Raw genomic sequence first — 9,013 nt, 5'->3', positions numbered from 1 at the left:
CCCCTTTGCTCTCTTAGAACACTCCCAGCATGATGTAAAAAAAACTCCAGTGTAGCCTCTCAGAAGACAGGAAGCCCCATGGAGGGGAACTGAGGTGCCCTGGCCAGCAACCATCAGCGTGTGAAGTCATATTACCCAGCCCCAGTCAAGATTTCAGATGACTGCCGCTACCTGAGTGAGTCTGGGCACACCAACCGAACAACTTAGCAGATTTCAGCTATATTATCAAACTACTGGCAGGCAAATGGTGGTTGTTTCAAGCCAATAAGTTTTGGGATGGTTTGTGGCATAAAAGACAACTGATAAAACCAGTCTCCCATATCCTTGATTTCTTCTTCTCCTCCAGGGAGAAGTATGGTCCCACCCAAATGTTGCTGTATGACCAATTGCTTCACATGTTCCCTAATCTCAATTTTAAGTATAGTGCTTTCCTGTTACCAACTCCTATCTTTTCAGCCCATGCCCTCTGGTACCTGAACACAAACAATTCTGGATACTTAAGTTGTGTTAACTTTTTTTTGCCACTATAAATTCTTTCAACAGATACTGAATTTGAATCCACTGGGATCACTAATAAGGTCCACATTACAACTTTTGTGGGCTATAGGCATTTCACCTTCATGGGCCTCTTCCTCTACAAAAGAATGTTAAAATTTGTATTCTATGATTGCATTGCATCATATTATTATATATTCATTTTTCTTCTGGTTTTAAAATAAAATTAAAACATTTTGTGGGCCCCTAAAAGTACTATGGGCCTTAGGCACTGTGCCCCCTGTGGATAAATTTGCCCTGTTTCTCATCCACTGATCCCACCTCCTTTTCAGTGACCCTAGCCCCATCACAACCACCCTTCTTTAATTTGTGATCTATCATTATAATCAGTCCCTTGCATATACCAACTCCTTGACCCCTCTCTCCCATCATATTCATCTGGTAAAACCCCACTACTGTGCCTTCTCCAACCTGCAATGAAGCCAATGTATGTGGCTGAAATAAAAACACATCTTTAGGCTGACTGATCTCACTTAAATTCATCCCCCTCAAACACCCTTTGTGTTGACCATCAATGCTCTTAAGTTCCTCATTTCCTCCGTTCTATGTACTCTCCCACCCTCCCCAATAGCTATTTTTACTTTCTCCTCTCTCCTCCAACCTCCAACCCCTCCTCCTTTCTTCTCACTATTTAGTGGTCTTGCTTCCAACTCCATGGAGAAAATATAAGGAATCTGAAGAAAATTTCCACATGCTTCCACCGCCTACCTGCGTCTGTCTCCACACACTGTGCCGTCCCTCTTGTCACCATAAAAGCACTGCCTGTGTCCTTACCTAGGTGAACTCCTGTCCTGGGACCCCATCCCTACTTGCCTGTGTAATTACAGGGCTCCTGCAGGGCCCCCCCAAATATTGTGCTTAATCAGTTTGCTCTTTTCCATGGGATAATTTTCCTCATCCTCTCTTCCATCTCAAAATAAATAAATAACCTCTCTAATCCCATATTCTCTTCCAGCTACATTTTTCTGCTTCACTTTACTGAACACTCTTCAAAGACATTTGCCTGTAATTGCTATCCTCACCTCCTCTCTTCCAGTTTTCTCTTGAACTCACTCTGACCTCACCACTCCACCAGAATTACTCCTGTCATGGTCCCCAGGGCCCTCACCATTATTAAATCCAATGATGACTTCTAAATCCTGATCTCACTGGCTTTGTAAGCTGTATCTGAGTTGTTCACCGGCCTTCTAGGGCCATTCACTAGCTTTTCCACCTATTATGATGACCACACCTCTTCGGTCTTCTTTGCTTCCTCATCTCCCCAATTTCTTCTGCAGCCCCATGGCTCAGTCCTCAGACCTCTTCTTTTTTCTACCTTTACTCACTCCCTTCATGATCTCATCCAGCCTAATGGCTTTAAATACCAGCTCTAGGCTAACAATTCTCAAGTGTATATTTCTAGTCAAGATTTTTTCTTGAAATCCAGACTCATGTATCCAACTGCCTACTCAACATCTCCACTTGGATTGGCCAATAGGCAGCTCAAATTTAGCCAGTCCACATGCAAACTCCTAATTTCCAGCCTGAAACAGTCTTCCTATGCCAGTCTTACCCATATCAATAAAAGGTTATTCCATCAGTTCAGTGTTTTAGGCCTAAATCCTTGGCATCATACTTGACTCTCCTCTTTCTCTCAAATCCCACGTCCTGCAAACCTTGTCAGCTTGCCTTCAGGTTCATCCAGAATTTGACCACTTTTCACAGCCTGACCTCGAACGCTCTGGTCCAAGCGCTGTTATCTCTTGCCTGGACTGTTGCAATGGCTTCCTAGTGGGTCTTCTATTATCATATAGCAGCTGGGGTGATCCTGATCAAATGGGAGCCAGATAAATGCAATGTGGTAGTCTAAACTGGATCCTGAAACAGGAAAAGATCAGTAGGGGAAAAACGAAGTCTGAATAAAGTCTAGAGTTTAGTTTACACTAAGGTACCAATGTTAGCTTCTTAGTTTTGACAAACATACAATGGTAGTATATAATGTTAACACTGGGAGAAACTGGGTGAATGGTGTATGGGAAACTCTCTTACTATATTTGCAAATTTTCTGTAAATATAAAGTTATTCAAAAATAAAAATTTTTTAAAAAATGGAAGTTAGATTATGTCACATCTCTGCTCAAAGTCTTCCAGTGGATCCTATCGGCCTTATCCCCTCCACTTCCCTGCCTCACTCTGCTCCAGCTAAACAGGACTCTGTTAATTACTGAACACATCAGGCAAGTTTCCTGCCTCAGGACATTTGCACTAGCTGTTTCCTCTGCCTAGAATGCTCTTTCCCAGATATTCTCATAACTCATTCCCTCAAGTCATTCAGTTCTCTGTTCAAGTTTCATTGTAGCCCTCTCAGATCACCCTATATTTTAACCCCATCCCCAACTCTGGCATATTTCCATATTTCTCTGACCCACAGGAATCTGAGACATAATAAAATGATTGTTGTCTTAAGCCACTAAGTTTTAAGGTGAGTTGTTATACGCAGTGATAGATAACTGACATTAACAAAATGCCAGAGGTATTCAGTGGGTATGTCCTTTCTTTCTGGGCCTAAGTTTCTCTTGTAAGCTTTAACTCAGTGGGCTCTAAGGATGGTTCCAGCCCTGATGGCTCTCACATATCCTCAATGTTGCCACATCCTTCATTGTCCATTTTCACTGCCTCCTTTACAGGCATTATCCCACCATTTCATCACTCTTAGAGAAAAACTAACACCCCCAGACACCAGGGGATGACTGTAGATCTGCTGAGGCAAGAAGGTGGGCTCCTGGGGCCCAGTTGGCTTGAGATGTTTTGAAGTGGAGGCATGGCGTAGTGAGTAAAATGAATCCAGTCACTGATTAGTGTTGGCTGTATGATCTCTGAGAAAGTCTGAAACCTTTCTGGGCCTTGGTTTCCTCATTTGTAAAATGGGGAGAACAGTCCCAGCCTTACTCTGTAACAGGGCACTGTGAGGATAGAATGAGAGAGGGTGTGTAAAAGTATAGTGATGTGAACAGCAGGTGGGAGAGTAGGGGCTGGGCTGGGCTGAGTGGGTGCTGAGGCTTTGGGAAGGAGAGGGTCCCTAGTAAAGTCAGTTTCCCACCCTGCAGTGGGAGAAGAATTTGGTGACAAGAGCAGTGATGGGAAGCTGAACTGGACTGTTCTGGCTGTGCTGGGGCTGGTCTCTTAGCTACAGTTTCTGTTCCATCATCTTTGAGAATCCATCTGCTACTAGGCATGGGGGCCCCTGGACGCAAAAGGACATCATTTAGTCCAGGTTTCTGTCTCTGTAAAACTGTTTCTGACACACATCCTTCCCTGATTTAACAGTCTCCTAGGAAAGAAGGCTCATCTCACTGTCGATTTCCAAAACTTTTGTTGAAACAATTCCCTTTTCTGTCAGAGGCCTCATGATACTCTGGGTAACTGAGGCTTAAAACCCTTAGGTCATCCTTGACTCCTCTCTCCCAGTCCCCTGTCCTGACTGCTCATCAAATGCTACCCCATCCTCCTTCTCCCATGGCCCTGAGTCCATTTTGTCCTACTGCCTCAGTCCTCGTCAACACTCTCCTCACCATGCCAGACTCATGACAAATATTTCTTACCTGGTCTCTCAGTTCCAGGCCCACCCCTCTCTCCCACACACCCAGTCTGCAGGGTGACTTGAGGTTAAATGTGCTGCACACCCTCACTGTCATCTCACTCTGTGGCTCAGCAGCCCAGGATCACTCCTACTACTCTTCAGGCTGTGCAATGTCAAGGCAAGAGTACCACAAACTGCTTCAAATCCTGGCTCCATCACCCTTAGTTGGGTGACCTAACTTCTCTGAGCCCCAAGGTCCTTGCTGGGAAATGGACAGGCATCTTATGTTCTAAGCACTTTAAGTGCATGAACTCGTCTGAGCCTCACAACAACTCTGTGGGGTAGGTACTGTGCTTAATCCATTTTTATAGATGGGGCAACTAAGGCACAGAACACATCAGTCATTTGCCCACGTTCACGCAGTTGGTTAAATGACAGAGCCAGGATATAAACCCAGGCAGTCTTCTTCGGAGACCCTTCTCTTAACCACTGTCCTGTCCTTGGGAAGAGTGACTGGTGTGGACTGTGTGGTGAGAGCTCCCTGACTGATACTAGCCAATTCTTGGCTTTAATTTCTGCTTCACAGTAGAACTTAGTGGCTGTTCTTTGGAGGACTTTGGGAACAAATTGGTCTGGAAGCCTGATAACTTTAGGGACCTCCTAAATATGCCTTAATAGTGGTGTCTGTGGTTTGTTTCTTTGGTAGTGGGGGCGGCACTAGACATATGAAGCTCATTTCTGGCTTTAATCCAAGACCTGAACAGTAACTCCTGCTCTAGAACACCCAAGTCTCCCAGCCCTCAGGATTCCCCACTTTCCTGAGCATTTCTTCTTCTCTGAGTACTTGCCAATAAATCCCTCCTCCAGGGCACCCAGCCACCTTTCTTGTCCTCCCCACTGCTCACCTGGGGAGGTGGATTCTCAAGTTCCCTTCCTCATTTCCTACCTTCTTTTCAAATAAGATTTCATGTATTGCCAACACCAAAGGAGGGTGGAAAGACAAGAGAATGGGGAACAAGGGTAGTCACTCATTCATTCACACATTCATTGATAGATCCACAAATACTTCTCTTCCTCACTGTCTGAGCCTAGCATGATAATAAGCACTGTGATCAGGAGCTGGAAGGGGACCTCAGAAGCTCAATAGGCATTAGTGCAATGATCAAATGAATAAACACAAATGAAAAAAACTGCTGGGCCCTGACCTTCAACAGCTTGTAGTCTAGTGGGGCAGGCACACTCGCTCACTGCCCACATACTCCAAATGAACAGGGAACCAGATGCGCCTGTGGGCCCTGGACCTCAGAGAGATCCAGGGGCATGCAGGACTGGCCCTTGTCCTCACCAGCTAAGGGGTAATCATCTACCTGCTTGTTTTGTCCTGCCACCATCTCTCCAAAACAGTCTGGCCAGCCCAAGAAGTGGGGGCTACAGGTGAGAGCAGAGCCTGTGCAGAGTGGGAGACAGGCATATCTGAGTAGGCCACCCTTCACCAGGGCTTTCTGCCAGCGCAGGGGCCTTTGGGTCCTGAAACAAATGTCCTCCCCCTCTGGTTGTTTCCTGTCCTCCACCCCCACCCCTACCTCCCAGCAGGAGTTGGAGCCAGCTGCTCAAGGGCTGAAATCCAAACCAGCTATTGTGCCCCACCTTTTGGCTGTGTTTGACTCTGTGTGTGTGTTGGCAGGGCCTATTGTGTGCCTCAGAGCTGGAGTGTCATGTCTCAGGCTCTGGATACCATGCCTGGAGTATCTGGAAGTACTTGCCAGCGAAAGGGAAGAAGCTGGACTTGGATAATATAATAGTGGGCTTTGGCTTCAGTTGGAAAGCACCAGAGGGGAACTCTGCCTGCTGACAGACCCAGTGTGCAGTAATGTAGCAAGTGTCCAAAATGTCAAGGGAGGGAACATGTCCATTTGGGACCATGAGAGTATGCAGACACATGTGCACAGGCCTGGGGAGACAAGAGGTTCACCCATATCCAGAACTAGGAGAGTAAAGCATGGAAGTACCAACTGTTTACATACTTGTGATGCCCTGCCACCCTGGAAGCCCCCAGTGCCCATGGTGGTGAGAGGAACCAGTACCCCAGGCAGGTCATACTCTAGCCTCTCTAGCAGCTGCTAAAGGAGCCATCCTGGCTTTAAACTCTGTAGATAATGTTAACTATAACTAAAAAGGCTTTGTAAGGCCTTAGAGCCTTCTAGCTATCAGGATGAACAATTCAAAGGACTATGAGGCTGAGCCCAGGACGGTTTCAACTCTTTTTCACCTTCCTCCCATACCTGGAGCTCAAGTTGTTATCTTTGATAGCACTTCTATTCCAAGGCCCTTTTCTGCCTGTGTGGTCTGTCAGGTCAACCCTGTACTCCAAGCAACACATCCATTCCAGCAGGGAGACTAGGTCTACATAAATGAAATCAGGAGAAAGGACTGTCTTGGCCCTGGGTTGATTGTGCCCTGGGAAATACATGATCATGCTTGTGCTAGTGGGCCCTGCACCACCCGGCAGCCCCATGGACACAAAGGTGCAGCCGCTTGAAAACTGCCATCAGGAAGTGGTAACTTGACTCTTCTGCGAAACCACCCTCCTCATAGTTCTCCTACAGTGATGGTGAACAATTATGTAATTTGGCCTAATGCATATATAGGTGTACACACGTGCATCTGTACATCCACAGGGTGATAAGGTAAACCAGCCTCCTCACAGTGAAAAGAAGTTTATCTCACATATCCTAAAAGTTTAGAACTCTCCAGGATGGTGACCTTTCTTTCAAAGGTATGTCTTTGTTTACTGATACTTTCCCTGTTTCCAAAATATAAACTTGGATCACTTTTCAAATCTATACAACATGTTGGTTTACTTAACAGTTCACAGGCCTTTCTCTCTCTGTGGATCCCAAAACAATTTCTGGAAAGGTATAGAGAGGAGCTAGGGGTTATACTCATTTTGAAAAGAAAACCACTTCCTCATTTCTTCCTTCAGGCAGATTTTAGTAAACAATATAAAACATCATATTTCAAAAAAAATCTGAGTTTGTCATCTTATATCACAATGAATGCCACGTTTTGAAAGTACCATATGGGTAATGTAAGGGGAACCATGTGGAGATGTATAATGATGGGAGTCTTTATTTTAAGATCATTTAGTGTATGTTATTATTAAATTAATAATAGCAAAAAGTTGTAGGGGTCTGAAAAACATGGACAGGATGGAAAATAAAGATGACTTGTCCTGGAACTCTCTACTGAGGTTTTATTTGTGTTGATGGAGAAGCAAGTGCTCAAGGCCAGTTCTGCAAGAGATCGACCCAGCTCCCATCCCTAGACCCAGGGAAATGGGACACCTCTCCGCTCTGAAATGTTGATGAGCTGGTGGAGGGGAGAAGGACAGGGGAGCAGATGGATTCCTGGACAATTGTTCCGGCTGTCACCAGAGAGCACAGGCAGGAGGGAGCAGTGGATAATTTACAGGGGAACAGATGCTGAGACTTCTCCGGAACCATCTGGCCAAGAGAGGCCTGGGCTCAGGGTGGATGCTGTCTTTAGATCTGAGTAAACTCCTTGGCCTCCAGCCCACCCCATTTCCTCTATCTGCACTTGTGGTTTTCCCAGGAGGGCCCTGCTCCCTGAATGCCCATCTCCAGAGTTCCATCTGGTTTCTGACCACCTCCCTTCTTCCCTGATCATGGCTTCTGTCTTTGCTATTATTTCTGACAGGGAAGTTTGGTCCTAGGGGTGGACTTTCACCTATGCATTTCTATTGTGCAGTATTTTCAAGCCCTCCTCCCCTCCACTATATTCCCTCTGTCACTCATCTCTGTGCCATTTAGTGATTCAACAAACAATTGAGCACCTATTATGCCAGGCATTGTTTTAGACACTGGGGATACAGTGATAAATGAGAAATAGTCCCAGACCTCTGGAGTTTGCATTATAGTGGGAGATGGTCAATAAACAAACATCAGATAATAGTAAGTGCTAAGAAAGAAAATATTAAAGCAGAGTAAGGGAGAGAGTGACGGGGGTGTGTTTTAGAGTGACCAGGAAGAGGCTTCTCTGAGGAGGTGACATTTGAACAAAGACATGAATGGGAGAGACTATCTGGAAGAAAAACATTCCAGGCTCAGGGAACAGAAAACCCGAAAGTTTTGAGTATGGTTTATGTGTTAGAGGATGCCATGCTGTTTATTCATTAGCTATTTACCGTGTGCCAGGCATCTTCTAGGGAATAAGAAGATGCAATCAGACATAGTTTTTGCCCTGAAGGAGCAGCAGTTTAGCGAGGTTTAGAGCACCGGAAATAAATAATTACAATACAGGGTAGCTACAATGAAGTTACCTGCCAGTAGCTAGAGATACCCAGCAAAAGGAGCCACCAAATCTAGTATGGAGGATTGGGGAAGGCTATCTGGAGGAGGCGACAATTTGAACCGAGGGTTGAAGGAGTAAGAATTGACAATGCAAAGGGAGGAGGGGGCATGGACATTTTACGGCCTGATGGCCTGGAAACAGGGCAACTAGGAACCTGAAGTACTCTGGAGAGGTGGAAAATTAGGCTGGTGAGGGTATTAGAGGCTGGGTCATGCAGATTTCTGCGCGGCAAGCTGAGAAGCTGCTTTTATTCTTTGGATGATCTGGAGTCAGTGCTACGAGACTTATCTTTGTTCTTTTGTCCTGTTTTCTGTCCCTGTTTCTTGTGTGTATGGTCTTTTTGTTTTGTTTTGTTTAGCAGAAACATCTTTCCCCGCGCTTCCTGCTTATTGCCCTCTTTCCTTCTCCAGCAGCCAGGCCCCCAAACCTAGCTCTAAGGAGAGTTTTACCTTCCCCGATCACAGGGTGCCCCAGTTTCCCACCCAAGGCCACGCCCCATGGCCACGCCCCCGATGACGCGCTGCGCCTA

This window comes from Manis javanica, chromosome 16 (genome assembly GCF_040802235.1).
Source record: "Manis javanica isolate MJ-LG chromosome 16, MJ_LKY, whole genome shotgun sequence".
Classification (NCBI taxonomy): domain Eukaryota; kingdom Metazoa; phylum Chordata; class Mammalia; order Pholidota; family Manidae; genus Manis; species Manis javanica.
The sequence above is the reverse complement of the archived record's forward strand: the minus strand, read 5'-3'. Positions refer to the sequence as shown.